The sequence below is a fragment of the Pinus tabuliformis genome, chromosome 9 (assembly GCF_031772625.1).
Source record: "Pinus tabuliformis cultivar Carrire ecotype Pingquan chromosome 9, CPIR1, whole genome shotgun sequence".
In the NCBI taxonomy this organism is placed as follows: Eukaryota; Viridiplantae; Streptophyta; class Pinopsida; order Pinales; family Pinaceae; genus Pinus; species Pinus tabuliformis.
In genome coordinates, this window is record NC_142307.1 from 186,946,942 (window position 1) to 186,959,945 (window position 13,004).

The following is a 13,004-nucleotide window of genomic DNA, read 5'->3' on the forward strand; positions in this document are numbered from 1 at the left end:
TTTTAAAACAATAAATTTGAATTGTGAAATTTGTATAATTAAAATGTTAGGCGTTAAATTTATTAATGTATTAAAATATATTAAAATAATAAAAAATCACAATCTTACTAAAAATTTATAATTAAATTAGTCAAAAACATGAAAACATAAAATAGTTAAACTAATTTAGATCTACCTTAACCTTAGATCTATCAAGCATTGTGAGGGATTAAATCTCTCGAGGTGCAAAATTTGAGGAAATATTTGCACCTCGAGAGATTTGATCTCTCGACGTTTCATAGATATGAGGTTAAGATGGATTTACGCTGGTTTTAGTCATGCGCAACAATATAAAATTTGTTGAACATCTAATTATTCTGATCATTTTAAATATGCTAAATATGTCTAAGATTAATATGTTAATTTTAACTTTAAATTTCCTTAGTTACCTCAGTTTATTGAGATGATATAGACTGTTCATAACTTGAATGTTGAAAAACAATGAAATAAAAAATTTGAATGCAAGGTGACAATGTAATAGTGAAATGATATAAAATGTGAATAATAAGAATGTACTCAATTTCAAATATTCTTAATTGTGATCAATCTCAAACTATTTTCTTCCATTATTCTTATTGTCACATCTATTACTTTTTCCATCATTTCATATGGATCATATGAAAATGACAGTTGAAATCGTACGTCATTCAAACATTTAACTCAAGCTATTGTACCAAATATCATACATTGTCTTGCATGCTCTCCAATATTAAGAGTACCTTTCTCCAATGTCAATCATTCTCTTATGGAGTGTTAAACCCCAAGTAAATTTCGATGATAGTTTTCTATAACCTCATTTGAATGCAAAGTGACTTATAATGTTGAATGATGGAAAATGAGAATAATAAGAATGTAGTCAATTACAAATAATTTACAGTTTCAAGAAGCAAAAATTTTAGGGAAGTGAACATTTTATTTAAGATGAGCATTCAAGTATTTTATTTATGGTTGAATTACTGTAACACAAAAATCAATGCACGTCTTTAAAAAAAATTATGTGCTTACATTGAAATCAATGCACATTATTAATCTAATTACTTTAAAATTAATGTACATCATACATCTATTTACATCAAATCAGAAATTAACATCTACACTAAAATAAATGCATCTAGTGCAAACAATCAAATAAGATTAGAAATTAATATCCACATTGAAATCAATGCATCTAGTGCAAACAATCAAATAGGATTTAAATCAACATCTACACTGAAATCAATGCATCTAGTACAATTAAACAAATAAGATTAGGAATCAACATCTACATTGAAATCCATGCATCTATATTAGTGAATAATATTGTATCTCCCCCTCCTCGTCTCACCAATTTCTCCCTATCGTCCCCTACCTCTCTTCCACATCTCTCTCTCTCTCTTCGCACCATCTATATTTATGTCTCCTTCCATCTCTCTTTATCTATCTATCTCACCCCCTTTAAACATACACACTCCCTCTCCCCATATTCTATTTATCTCTCCTTCCCTCCCACTCTCTATCTCTCTCTTCTTCCCTCTCTCCCCCTTCCATCTATATATCTATATCTCTCTGTATCTCCTTCTTTGTCTCTCTATCTGACCCCCCAAACATACACACACTCTTTCTTTCTCCCTCTTCCTCTCCCTCTCTCTCTCTCTCTCTGGTCACTCCCTCTCTCTCCACCTTTCTCTCTATGTCTTTCTTCTTCCCTCCCTCTCTCCCCCCTCCAACTCCATCTCTCTCTCTCCCTCCCTTGCTCCTCCTCTCTCATGTCCTCTCTCTCTTCTTTCCTCTCTCTCCCTTTCTCTCCCACTTCCCTTTGTCTCTCCCCCCATCTCTCTCTCTCTCAAGTCCTCTCTCTCTTCCTTCCTCTCTCTCCCTTTATCTCCCACCTACCTCTATCTCTCCCCCCATCTCTCTCTCTCTCTCTCTCTCCCCCTCTCCCCACACTATCTCTATGTCTCCCTCTCTATCTCTCTCTTCCCCTTCTCTCCCTCTCTCTCTCTCCTCTCCTTCTCTCTATATTCCCTCCTCTCCTCTCTTCTTCACACTCTCTCCATCTCTCCCTTGTCATTGCCTCTCTCTCAGTGATTGGTAGATCTAGATTTAAGATGGATCTATGCTAATTTACTTAATTGTTTTGATTTTTAAAAATGTTGACAACATGAGATGTATTATTAGATAGGTGTTTTGATGTTTATTAGGCAATTTAATTTATGCAACTACGATAATTTAATTTTAAATCTAACGATTTAACATGAACATCTCCCTATACTAAATTGTAAAACACCTCTTAACACAACCAATTAAAAAAAAAAACCAAATCCTTCTTAAAAAAATAGTTCCAAAGTAATTAAAAATTACATCCTAATTTACATCTTACATCTTAATATTAACTCTCATCTTACATCTCAAACTTACATTACATATGTTACATGTTCTTTTTTTCAAAATTAATAGATGGAGGTTCAAATATTAATACCTTGCATCTCTAAATATATATTTACCTTTTTACATTTACATAATACAATTATAAAATTACCATATAAATTATCAAATAAAAAATAACATCATGATAAAATAAATAACAAATCACACAGGAAAAAATAATAACTATCCACATATATTATTAGCATTTACTAAAATAATGTTAGTATATATATGATACACTTTCTATTATGTAATTAATTGCAAAAACTGTATATAAATTGGAACAAATCTATAATTCTTGTCTTTATTGGAAATTCAATAACTTTTCACATACTTTAAATAGACTAATAGTTTCATTTATGGTTTGATACTTAATGTTGTAAATTTACAAGTTGAAAGTTTTTCACTCGCCAATATTAATGACTTAGGTTTGTCCAAAAACCAGCTACATTCAAAACATTCATTGTCACAACTAACTTCAACTTAATGTCATAACTTAAAAGCAAAGATATTAAATTTTTTCATTTTTACCACATTGAATTTCAATTTAATGTACCAATTAGAGTTATCCACATAGATACACATTACTTATAAATCAATATTGTGATGGAGATTTCCAATGATATAGTGTAAAAAATCACAAAAAAAAATCTAGAAGTAGTGAGATATAGAATATTGACCCTTGATGGTTTGTGAGTTCCACATTTGCAAAAAATATATATATTATTAATTTGCAAAAGAAATTAAATAAAATGAAAGATAGTACAAAAAAATTATCTGGGGTGAAGTGGAATTCTAGGCTTGAATAAAATGAAACAATTCAACTAAGGTTAAAAAAGAATGTAAGTTTCTATAGATTTGATAAATAGTGGGATTCAAGTGCCCGAGGCATGAGAGTGATAATGATGATGATATAAAAATGGTTGTGGTTGTTTATTTTCTCTTCTGAAGAAGAAGCCAACGAGGCCACCACTATAATTCCACTTGCCCTTGGCATGGTCAATGCAGATAGGCACTGTTGAGCAAAAAATGTTACCCTCTTGCAAAATGGAAATAAACTAGCTCTGGCGATGGTAGCTTCACCTCTGAGAAAAGATGTGGAGGATACATGCCTTTGAACTGTGTTACAATGAGGCTCAGTGGCTTTTTTATCATTGAGAAACAATGAGAAACCCTAAACATAAAAAAACCTAACCCTAGGAGATGAAGCACCAAAAACTTGTGGGCCTATTAGGTTAAGTTGGAATGTCAACTTCCAGGGGTTGTAACTTTGGCATATGATCTTCATTTGCCTATCATAATACCTTGTTTCAAATATCTTGAAGAAAAGGCCGAAGACAAAATAGTAAATTGGTTTGGCACTTTTTTGGTCTCTATGTTTTCCCTAAAAACATTGTTTAGTCCCTCAAAACAACTCCAAAAGTTTTGGACCCAAAAAACTGCAAAAAATAGTAAGTTGTGCTACAATTAAGGAAAATATAAAAAAATTGGTGGGGGTCCAAGTGGAATAGGTTGGTGGCCACCAATATCCGCTTGGATTAGTCCTCCCCCCTTAGGAAGCAATGGTCCCCATTGCGTTGAGTGTCTCCATGAGATGCAAAAACCTCTGCTAAACTTGGTCCCTAGTGGGTCACTTGCCTTGGTGCAGGATTTGGCTAGCTTTGACAACTCGATACAATTGGATCTTCTACTGGCAAGTGTTATTGATTTATGTGTCCATGATCCGATCAGTTGTGGCCCATTCGATGCAGTCTGGGTTTACCGCTATTGTTGGCTTGTTGGGGCCTGACCCAGGTTTAGAGTTAATTAGCCAAAAAAATCCCTGTACTACTAGCCCTTTCGGCAACATTCTAGGGAGCGCGGACTGAGGTCTCACCCAAAGTAGTATGGGGGGGTGCTGGAACCAGGTTTACGCACCCTTGAGATGTCTGAGGGTTTGATTTGATCCAACTGTTAGTCCCTGTGCATAGGTTACTTTGCGCACTTCCCTGGCCTTCGCGCCCTGATATATTCACCTTCACGCAGCCCTAACTAGGGGCTGTGGGACTTCCGCGCTACTGGAGCAGCGCTCTGCGCTATTTCCCTAAGTCACTCCTGAGATCTTGCTTATCTTCTTACACTGGTTAATTATCTTGGCATAACTGGATGCCTTATGTTATATTTATTTATATAGCACATTCATATGAGTTTGCGCAGCAAATAAACAGTAAACTTGAAATTCATACCCAATATTACATAAAACAGGAAAAAATACACATAAATATGATAAAACTTCTCTTTATTGATGCTTCCAACAGTTACAGACTCGACCTGCCTTACGCACTCAGCTGCAGGGGTCCGCGCACTCAGCTGCGAACTATTAGGCTTCTGCACACTCAGCCGCAGAGCCTTCTCCTACTCTACGACCCAAAGACACAACTTACACTTCGACTCAATCACTTCCTTAGAGTCATCATACTTTCATCAGATTAACTATTTTCTACACTTAGAGCCTCGCTCTATTTATACAATCCCATGGTCTGCGGACCATGGGTAGATCTTTCAAGCCGACATTACATTACAAAAACAAGGGCAGACAACCCTGCGACTCTATTATGACTTCGCACCCCGCCCCCACAATTCACGGAGTCTTTACAATGGACTTATTCAAAACTTGGGCTTTGAGCTCCAAAACATGCCTTGGGGGGGATTCCATGCCCAACAGGCCGCCAACACAAACATCGTGACTCGCCCTCGAGTCACTTTGTCAGTGCGGAGATCTTCACGTGGAGTCCCTCCAACTCTGCTCAAACCATTGCAAGGTTGGTAGCGCACTAAGCGGCTGCCTGCTGAATCTCCAGTACCCGTTGTTCCAAGACCGTAGTGTCGGAACTGCTTCCCTGCATTTGTTCGTGCATCCCTTGCATTTGCGCGAGCTTGCCTTCAATTGTCGGAGTAATGATGAAGGCCTTGTTGATCCATGGTTGAACACGTGCCTTCAAGACTGCTTCTTTGTGCCGTGCTGCATCCACCTGCTCTTTCAGCGCTTTGGCCTATTGCATTCGCACGAGCCTCTGAGTGAGGGCCACCGTCTGTGCAGTCCCTTTGACGCTATCATATTGCTGTTGGAGCTCACGCACCTCTGTCTCTAAGCGTTGTATGTTAGGGTCCTTCTGCAGATTGGTGAGGACTTCAAAGGACTCTTCCAACATTCTGGTGCAATCCCTTACTGCACTGTTGATCTCTTCCATCCCTGATGTAATAGCGTTGGCGCGTTGTTCTATTACTTCCAGAGGGGTTGACGGTTGTGCCTTCAACCGCAGCTCTGCTATCTGAAGGTTCAGCTCCAGCTGAACCTTAGTCATTTCTTCTCGCGCCTCACGCACCCTTGCTACTAGTCTGTGGATGCGCGCCTCTGCTGGTGCGTTTGCTGGGATGGCCAACTCAGGGACCATTTGATAGGCTTCTTCTAGTACCTGTACCATCTGCCTGTTCTGTGACACCACTTCGTCACACTGCAATCTCAACTGCTCCATGTTGATCTTTTTCTTACTCAACACTTGCAGCGCGCGACTCTCCCTAGCTCGTAGTTCTGTAGTAATTCCATCCTGCAACACATAGAGCGTCTCCTGCGGGAGCGCAACCATGTTGATCCCTATCCCTTTTAGCGCACTAACTGTAGGCCTATCGGCCTCATTTGTTATAACCAGTTCCCCCTCTGGCATCACTATGGTGTTGGTTGTCTAAGCGCGTAGCATTTTATCGGCTGCAACTGTCCCTACTACGAGGCTGGTCGAAAGGGTACTAGCCTGAGGAGTGCGCACCTGCAACTCTTGAATTTGTGCTCTGAGGGCCCCCAACACAATCTGATTCTCCTCCATGAAATTTTGGAGGACCTCTCTGGTGACATCACGCACCGTTTCGCCTATGTCATGCAAATTACCCTCAGTAAGGGCGATCGGGTCGATAGACAACTTTGATGCCTTGACCTTCTTGCATAGCCCCATCCGCTCGCTCGGGCGCTAGCGCTTTAGCAGTGTTGACGTTGTTTGTGGGTCTGCACTGCCCTCTTCTTCCTTAGTCTCCATCTCTTTTTGTTGCCCATGCGAAGGTGACTTCTGGCCCTCGCGCGCCTTCTCGGCTACCTCCTGTGCTGCTGCAGACTTTTTCTATTATGTTGTTGTCTGTGCAGCGTCCCACGCCTCCTGCACTTTTTCTATTGCGACTTCCTGCCTTCTCTTCTCTTCCAACTGCGCCATGCGCAGTTTGGCCTCCTCTTTCTTCTTCTGCACAGTAGACTTCTATATCGCCGCGATGACTGGGGCACGCCACTTCGACAGCCACGTCTCCAATACATCGAAAATTACGCCATCCATGGCTATGAAGGGTATCTCGTTCCATTTCTTGGTCGGGTCCTTTTGCGCTCTGATATATATGCTGTGGAGGTCTACTTTAAATTCTGTAAAACTTTGCAGATTGTTCTAGACAATGGGTGATAACCGCAACTTGCGATTAATCCCCATTCTGATGTTCATTTTTATGAACACCCAGAATATCTTGTTGTCGCGGATCCGATTTGTGTCTTTCGTGGCCCACAGCGAAGCGTACTTCGTAAGCTCTGGCAGATCCCTGTCAATGGTGGGGAACTGACTATCCTCCGGCAATTCCCTTGCTATGAGCACTATGGATAGCAGAAGCCATGCATAGTGGAATGTTTTTCCTTGTTCCTGGGCCTTGTGGCAATTTTCTAGGAACTCTTTACATAAGAAATCAGACCAGTTGAACTGAACCCCCTCTGTGCACTGCTCAGCAAGTGCCACCACCGGCGCGGGTACCTCGTCCACGCAGTACTTGCGCATAACTTTACTCGCCAGTATCTGGGTCGCCACTTTAACGGCTTTGTTGTTGATGCTGGATATGGCGTAGCCCCTTTTCTTCTTCTCCAGCTTGTATTTCTTCTTCATGGCCTCCATGATGGCCAAGTCACTGCTCTTCCCCTCCGAAATGTCTGCGGGGTCCTCTCCTTTACATGGGAGCCAAGTAATGCAGTGGATTAAGTGGTTTGTGATGGGGATGGGCTCCTCCAGCCACAAACACCCACCATGCACTAGGCAAAGCAGCTGCCTGATGACGAATATTGTTATTGGGGCACGGTGGAAATGCAGCACCTAGAGCAGGTATAATAACCCTGCCTTTTCCACTCTGCGTAACCACTTTCGTGGCTACAATTTGATAATCCCCGTTGCGGTGTTCTACTTGGGCTTCATGATCTGTGCGGTCTCCAGATGAGGGAACTTCTCGTGGTCAACGAGATCCCAATCTTCAAATTTCAAGCTCTGCACCCATCCCAGGTGCGTGCCCTCAAAGATGATGTCATTTGGGAGGAGCAGAGTCTGAAGAGAGCTCTTGCTCTCGTCAAGGTCCTTGGGCACTTTTGTCTTCCCCTTCTGCGGGGGGATATAGGCAGGAAACTTTGTTGGAGGGTGCATAGGCTCAGTTTCTTCCTCCATGCCTTCGTCCTTGTCTTCTTCAATTATAAGTTCCTCTAGGTCTTCCTCCTCCTCGTCGGTTTCCAAGTTAACTACTTTCCTTTCTCCTCCATCGTTAACCTGGTGCACAACAGGTTTCAAGGGGACACATGTACAAGAATCATCAGTTGTTTGTCTTTCTTTGGCCTCGGTGTGCGCGGTGATTTAGGGATTTCCGCCACAATCCCGGCGCCTTCAGGGGCATCCCCCACAGTCAGGGATTTTGCGACCTCTTTAGCAGTCATCTCTATAATTTCCCTAACTTCTTGTGATGTTGCCATCTTGCCGGTCAAGAAATCTTTCAATCGCGTAATCAGGGGTTCAATCAATGCTCGACACAGGGCAAATAGATCTTGATTCAAAATACGCGGGGCATACAATAGGTTAATTCTCAAATGACCAAGTGTTGTTTGCTGGGCAGCCCTTTGTAATTTATAGCGCCTTTTGAATTTGAATTCGACCGTTCCCCCCAAATCCGGTTCATTAATGCTCCATTGGCAAAAGATTTTCCCAACTCTTGCCCATAAAGCACATCTTAAATGCCTGTCGCCACTCCATTTGGTCTCAAGTCGAGCATCACATTGTGAATAGTGACTCCAATGGTCACTTTCTAGCCAACCCGCGTGGCAGCGTAGCCCCCCTTGTGCGGTCGCGGACCTTGTGACACTTTACTCCTACGCGAAGATTTCGGGAAGAGTACTTTATAGTCCCACGCCTCCTTTCAACTGCCTGGAGCGCTAAGACTGTACTTCCCACGGCTAGTCATGTGGCTGCACCACCTATATAGGGTTTCATCCAGTCATCCATCACTTTGACTGGAAAATACCCATCTTTTATTGTTACTGGCTGTGTTGCGCACTTTATCTTCTGTAGCATGCCACCATGGGTGATTCATTTAGTAATATGCGGTCCAAGCCAAGGCATCAGGTTGATCAACTCTCGGTGATAGTCCCCAAATTCATCAATGTGATCATGCGCACCCTGTTTTATCACCCTGGTCTTCTTATCGAGAAAATCTTCCTTTATCTCGTCCTCAAGCTTCTTGACTTTCGCTTCCGCTAAAGAGATTTTCTCCCTTAGTCGCACCCTTTCTTTCCTAAGTTCTTGGAGCGTAAAATCACCCTGTCGGATATATTCCTCAGGTCCCCAGCATTCTGCTTCGTTTAGCTCCACGATCCCTTCTTCCAAGGCTCCGCGAGCCGTCCCATCCACCGGTGCTGCTATGCGCGGACTAGGCATTTTATACTCTATGGGGATTATAGTGTTCGTTCCATACTCTAGCCTTGGAGGTGCCTGCTCTGTCAGTTTCTTGCACATGGTTCTATAAGCCCATAGAACCGTTGGTATGTGCAGGTCCCAATCAGTCCACTATGCATTGTGTACCTTCTTCAGCGCTTCGCATACTTTGTTAAAGGCTTCGGCATGGGTAACTTTCTGCGCACTTGATATTTCCATACTTCGTTGTTCCAGTCGGAGGGGTCGTTCGTGCCATTGCCTCGCCCGCACATGCTTACTGACCGTGTTTCCCAACATGAAGTTTGTGTGCATCCGTGTAGGTTTTTTAAAATATGCCTATATCCATCTGGACAAGTGCGCGCGGATCATCCTGTCCATCATATTTGTCTTTTAGTCGCATCAGGGGCTTCTCAAACTGTATGTGCATCATTCTCCTACATTTACACCAATCCCCGAAGCTTCCTTGGTGCGTACCCCACCACCTCGCAGGCATAGCGCACAGTACCCATTTCAAAGCTTCGAAACGTTGTTGTTCCGGCACCTCTCTTTCAAATTTGTTCAGGAAGTCATCTACCTCACTTAACCCATCATACGTAGGCAGATCGCTTACCTCCGTTGATACGCAGCGCAACGATCTCGTCATCATGTTACAGTTCAGGGAGGTAACCGGTTCTTCCATCATTATAGCTCCTCATCTGAATCCAATGTGCAGGAGATTTCGCGCTCCCATGAGATTCGTCCATCCACGGTTGGATTTTCCCAGTGTTGCTCTTGCGCAGTTATCTTGTATATGCAATCCAAGTCATCGTCACTTTCATAGTGGCACACTGGCTCTGTGTAGCGAAATCCTTCTACAAGGTCCAAAGGTACAACTATGCACAAAGACTTTTTCTCAAAAATCATCTTTCGCTTCTTCAAATTTATCACCACATTCATGTCAGTGGCCCGATCTATCCCTAATAACGCGGGGTAAGGATTGCTGTCATCAACAATCTCTATCACTTCGAAATCTGCTAGCGCGCTTACTCCTTTGATATACACTGTGATTCTCTGCAATCTTCCCATCGGTAGGATCTTTTGCTGGTTCGCCATTCACAGTTGGATAGGAGACCATTGCAGCATAGGACTTCCCATGCGCTCCCATGTCTACTTTGGAAGAACGTTCGTGTCTTATCCTAGGTCCAGAATCACTTGGTCCATCTCATATTCTCCATTTTCTGGGTCAATCTCATCTCCCTTCCTGTCCTCGTCGCGTGCTTTTCGATCTTCCGGACTACATGCGGTTCAGGGAAAATTTTAAGAACCCCCCCTAAATTTATAAATATAATAAATGGGCGAATCTCCATGGTATATAGGAAACATGGAAGGCGATTTTATCAATAATATAATATGTATATATAATTTTTTGGTGAATCTCTCACCAGGCATGGCGAATATTTTACTCAATTATAAAATCTTGTAAGATCTTGGCGAGTCTTTCACTAAATAATAAAACTGTGTAAAGTCCTAGTGAATCTTAGCATAGGCTACATGTTGGTTTAATTTCCCCATTTAAATAGGCTACATTCCAGGTGAATACCATGGGTCAATACCATGTGCCATTTTGGTGAATACCATGGGTCAATACCATGTGCCATTTTTATTTTTATTAATTCTAATATTAGGGTTAATAATGGTTTTTTGCATGGTATTAATAACAATCTAATCCATGGTATTTGTCCCATAGTATTTTGGCCATAGGTTTCACCTAAATATAGCCCATTTTTTGAGTGTTCGTAAATATAAGGTGACTTATGGAGTAAATATAAAAAAATGTTTTATTTGTTTACCATACCTCTCGTTTATTTATATTTTTATTAATTTACCATACCTCTTTTACAAATATGGTATTTGGCCCATAGGATTCACTTAAATAAAACCTCTTTCTTGAGCCTTCATAAATAGAATGAGGGTTATGGACTAAATATAAAAAGAGGTTTTATTTATTTACCATACGTCTAGTTTATTTATATTTTTATTTATTTACCATACGGTTTGAGTAAGTATAAAAAGACGTTTTATTTATTTACCATACCTCCACTTTACTTATATTTTTATTTGTTTACACCCTTACATGTATATAAGGTGACTTATGGAGTAAATATAAAAAATGTTTTATTTATTTACCATACCTCTCATTTATTTATATCTTTATTAATTTACCATACCTCTTTTATAAATATGGTATTTGGCCCATAGGATTCACTTAAATAAAACCTATTCTTGAAAATGGGTGAATGGATTCACTTAAATAAAACCTATTCTTGAAAATGGGCGAATAGAAGGTTGTAAGTCCTAATTTCAAGGGCTAAATTTACCTTTTTTACCCTCTCCCTTTAAATAAGGTGGGCTATTTGAGGTGATTTGCAAAAATGTACTATGATACAAAATATTCGCCCACCAAAAATTTAAAACCCCTTAATTTCGCCAAAGGGCGAACATTCGCCCCTAGAATTATCCTTGATGCGGTTCTCCCGGCGCGGTCCAAGCGCATCTATTTATTAGTTCCTATAGCCTCTTTACAGCCTTGCTGTCATGCAACAACTTCATGCATGTTTCCAGGAAAATTATGAGCATCGATGGCCCATTTCCAACTTCGGTCTGCCTTTGCTTCCTGAAGTGGAGGCATCAGTGAAGCTCTTCCTGGCTTCAATGAAGGTTTCCTAGCGCGCTCCAAATCAAACTCTGGCTCTTTCGTCAGAGCCTTGCGAACCCAAGTACTCTATTCTGGCTACTTGCCTTTGTCATCCCCTGTCGTAATTCCACTTCGGAGCACAATATTCACATTAGGGTCTTCCTCGCACGGCTCAAACCTCATCAGTTGCAAGTTCTGAGGCGGGGGAGGTTGGAGCACTCCCTTGTTGTGTAGCTTCGCTATTAGTATGGGACAATCCTCTGTCTCATGATCAAGAAATGTATAATAAAAACGTGATGGACACGTCAGATTCATACAATCATGGGCATAGTGTCATGGCCCTCCGCAATTATAACATATCAGATGTCCGCAACCTCTTCTAGGTCCTCCTCCATCTCAGCCTTGTCCGCGCCCCTGAAATCCGGTTCGCGTCATCCCTGTATTCTGGTTAAGGGGCCGCATTTCAGCCTGAAATCTATAGGTAGGAGTCCTATCCATCATCATCTCATAACTCCTACAGGTGCGCTCGTCATGTCCCACTGATCTACAGAAATTACAGAACAATTGCTATGAATTCTGTGTGTACTTCTGCAACAGATGGCAGTTGTCTGTAGCATGCTTTCCTCCTATTTGACAAATCGCACACCACAATGCAGGCATTGTGCTAGGTCCTGCTTGTGCCTCTGGTCTCAATGGTATTGGTCCTCCTCCTGCGAGGTAATTCGCGAACAATGGGTAGTGGTCCTTGTCATGTCCTTGGCCCTTGCACTTTACGCACCATACCTCATCGCGCACTTCTGGGCGAGCTGTCCTGTCTTGTTTCAGACTTTGCATCTCAAGGCACAAGTTTTTCAACTGTGCGTGAATCTGCTGAACTCCCAGGTTGGGATCCTATATCGGGTTCTCGTGCAGTCTCATCGCGATCTCCAAGGCCTCGGCTTGAGTTGTTAGCCTCTACTATGACAGCGCGTTCCTTAGATGCGATGTTAATAATGCTACAAACCATTCGCGGCGTTTTCCATCCATCAAAGTCATGTTAGCTTCGCGAATTGTGCACTTGAGTCTCTGATCCAAATCCGAAGGGGTTTTTCCAGGTAGCATTGTGATTTCCTTGAACCTAATGATCGACTTCGCCGCTGACT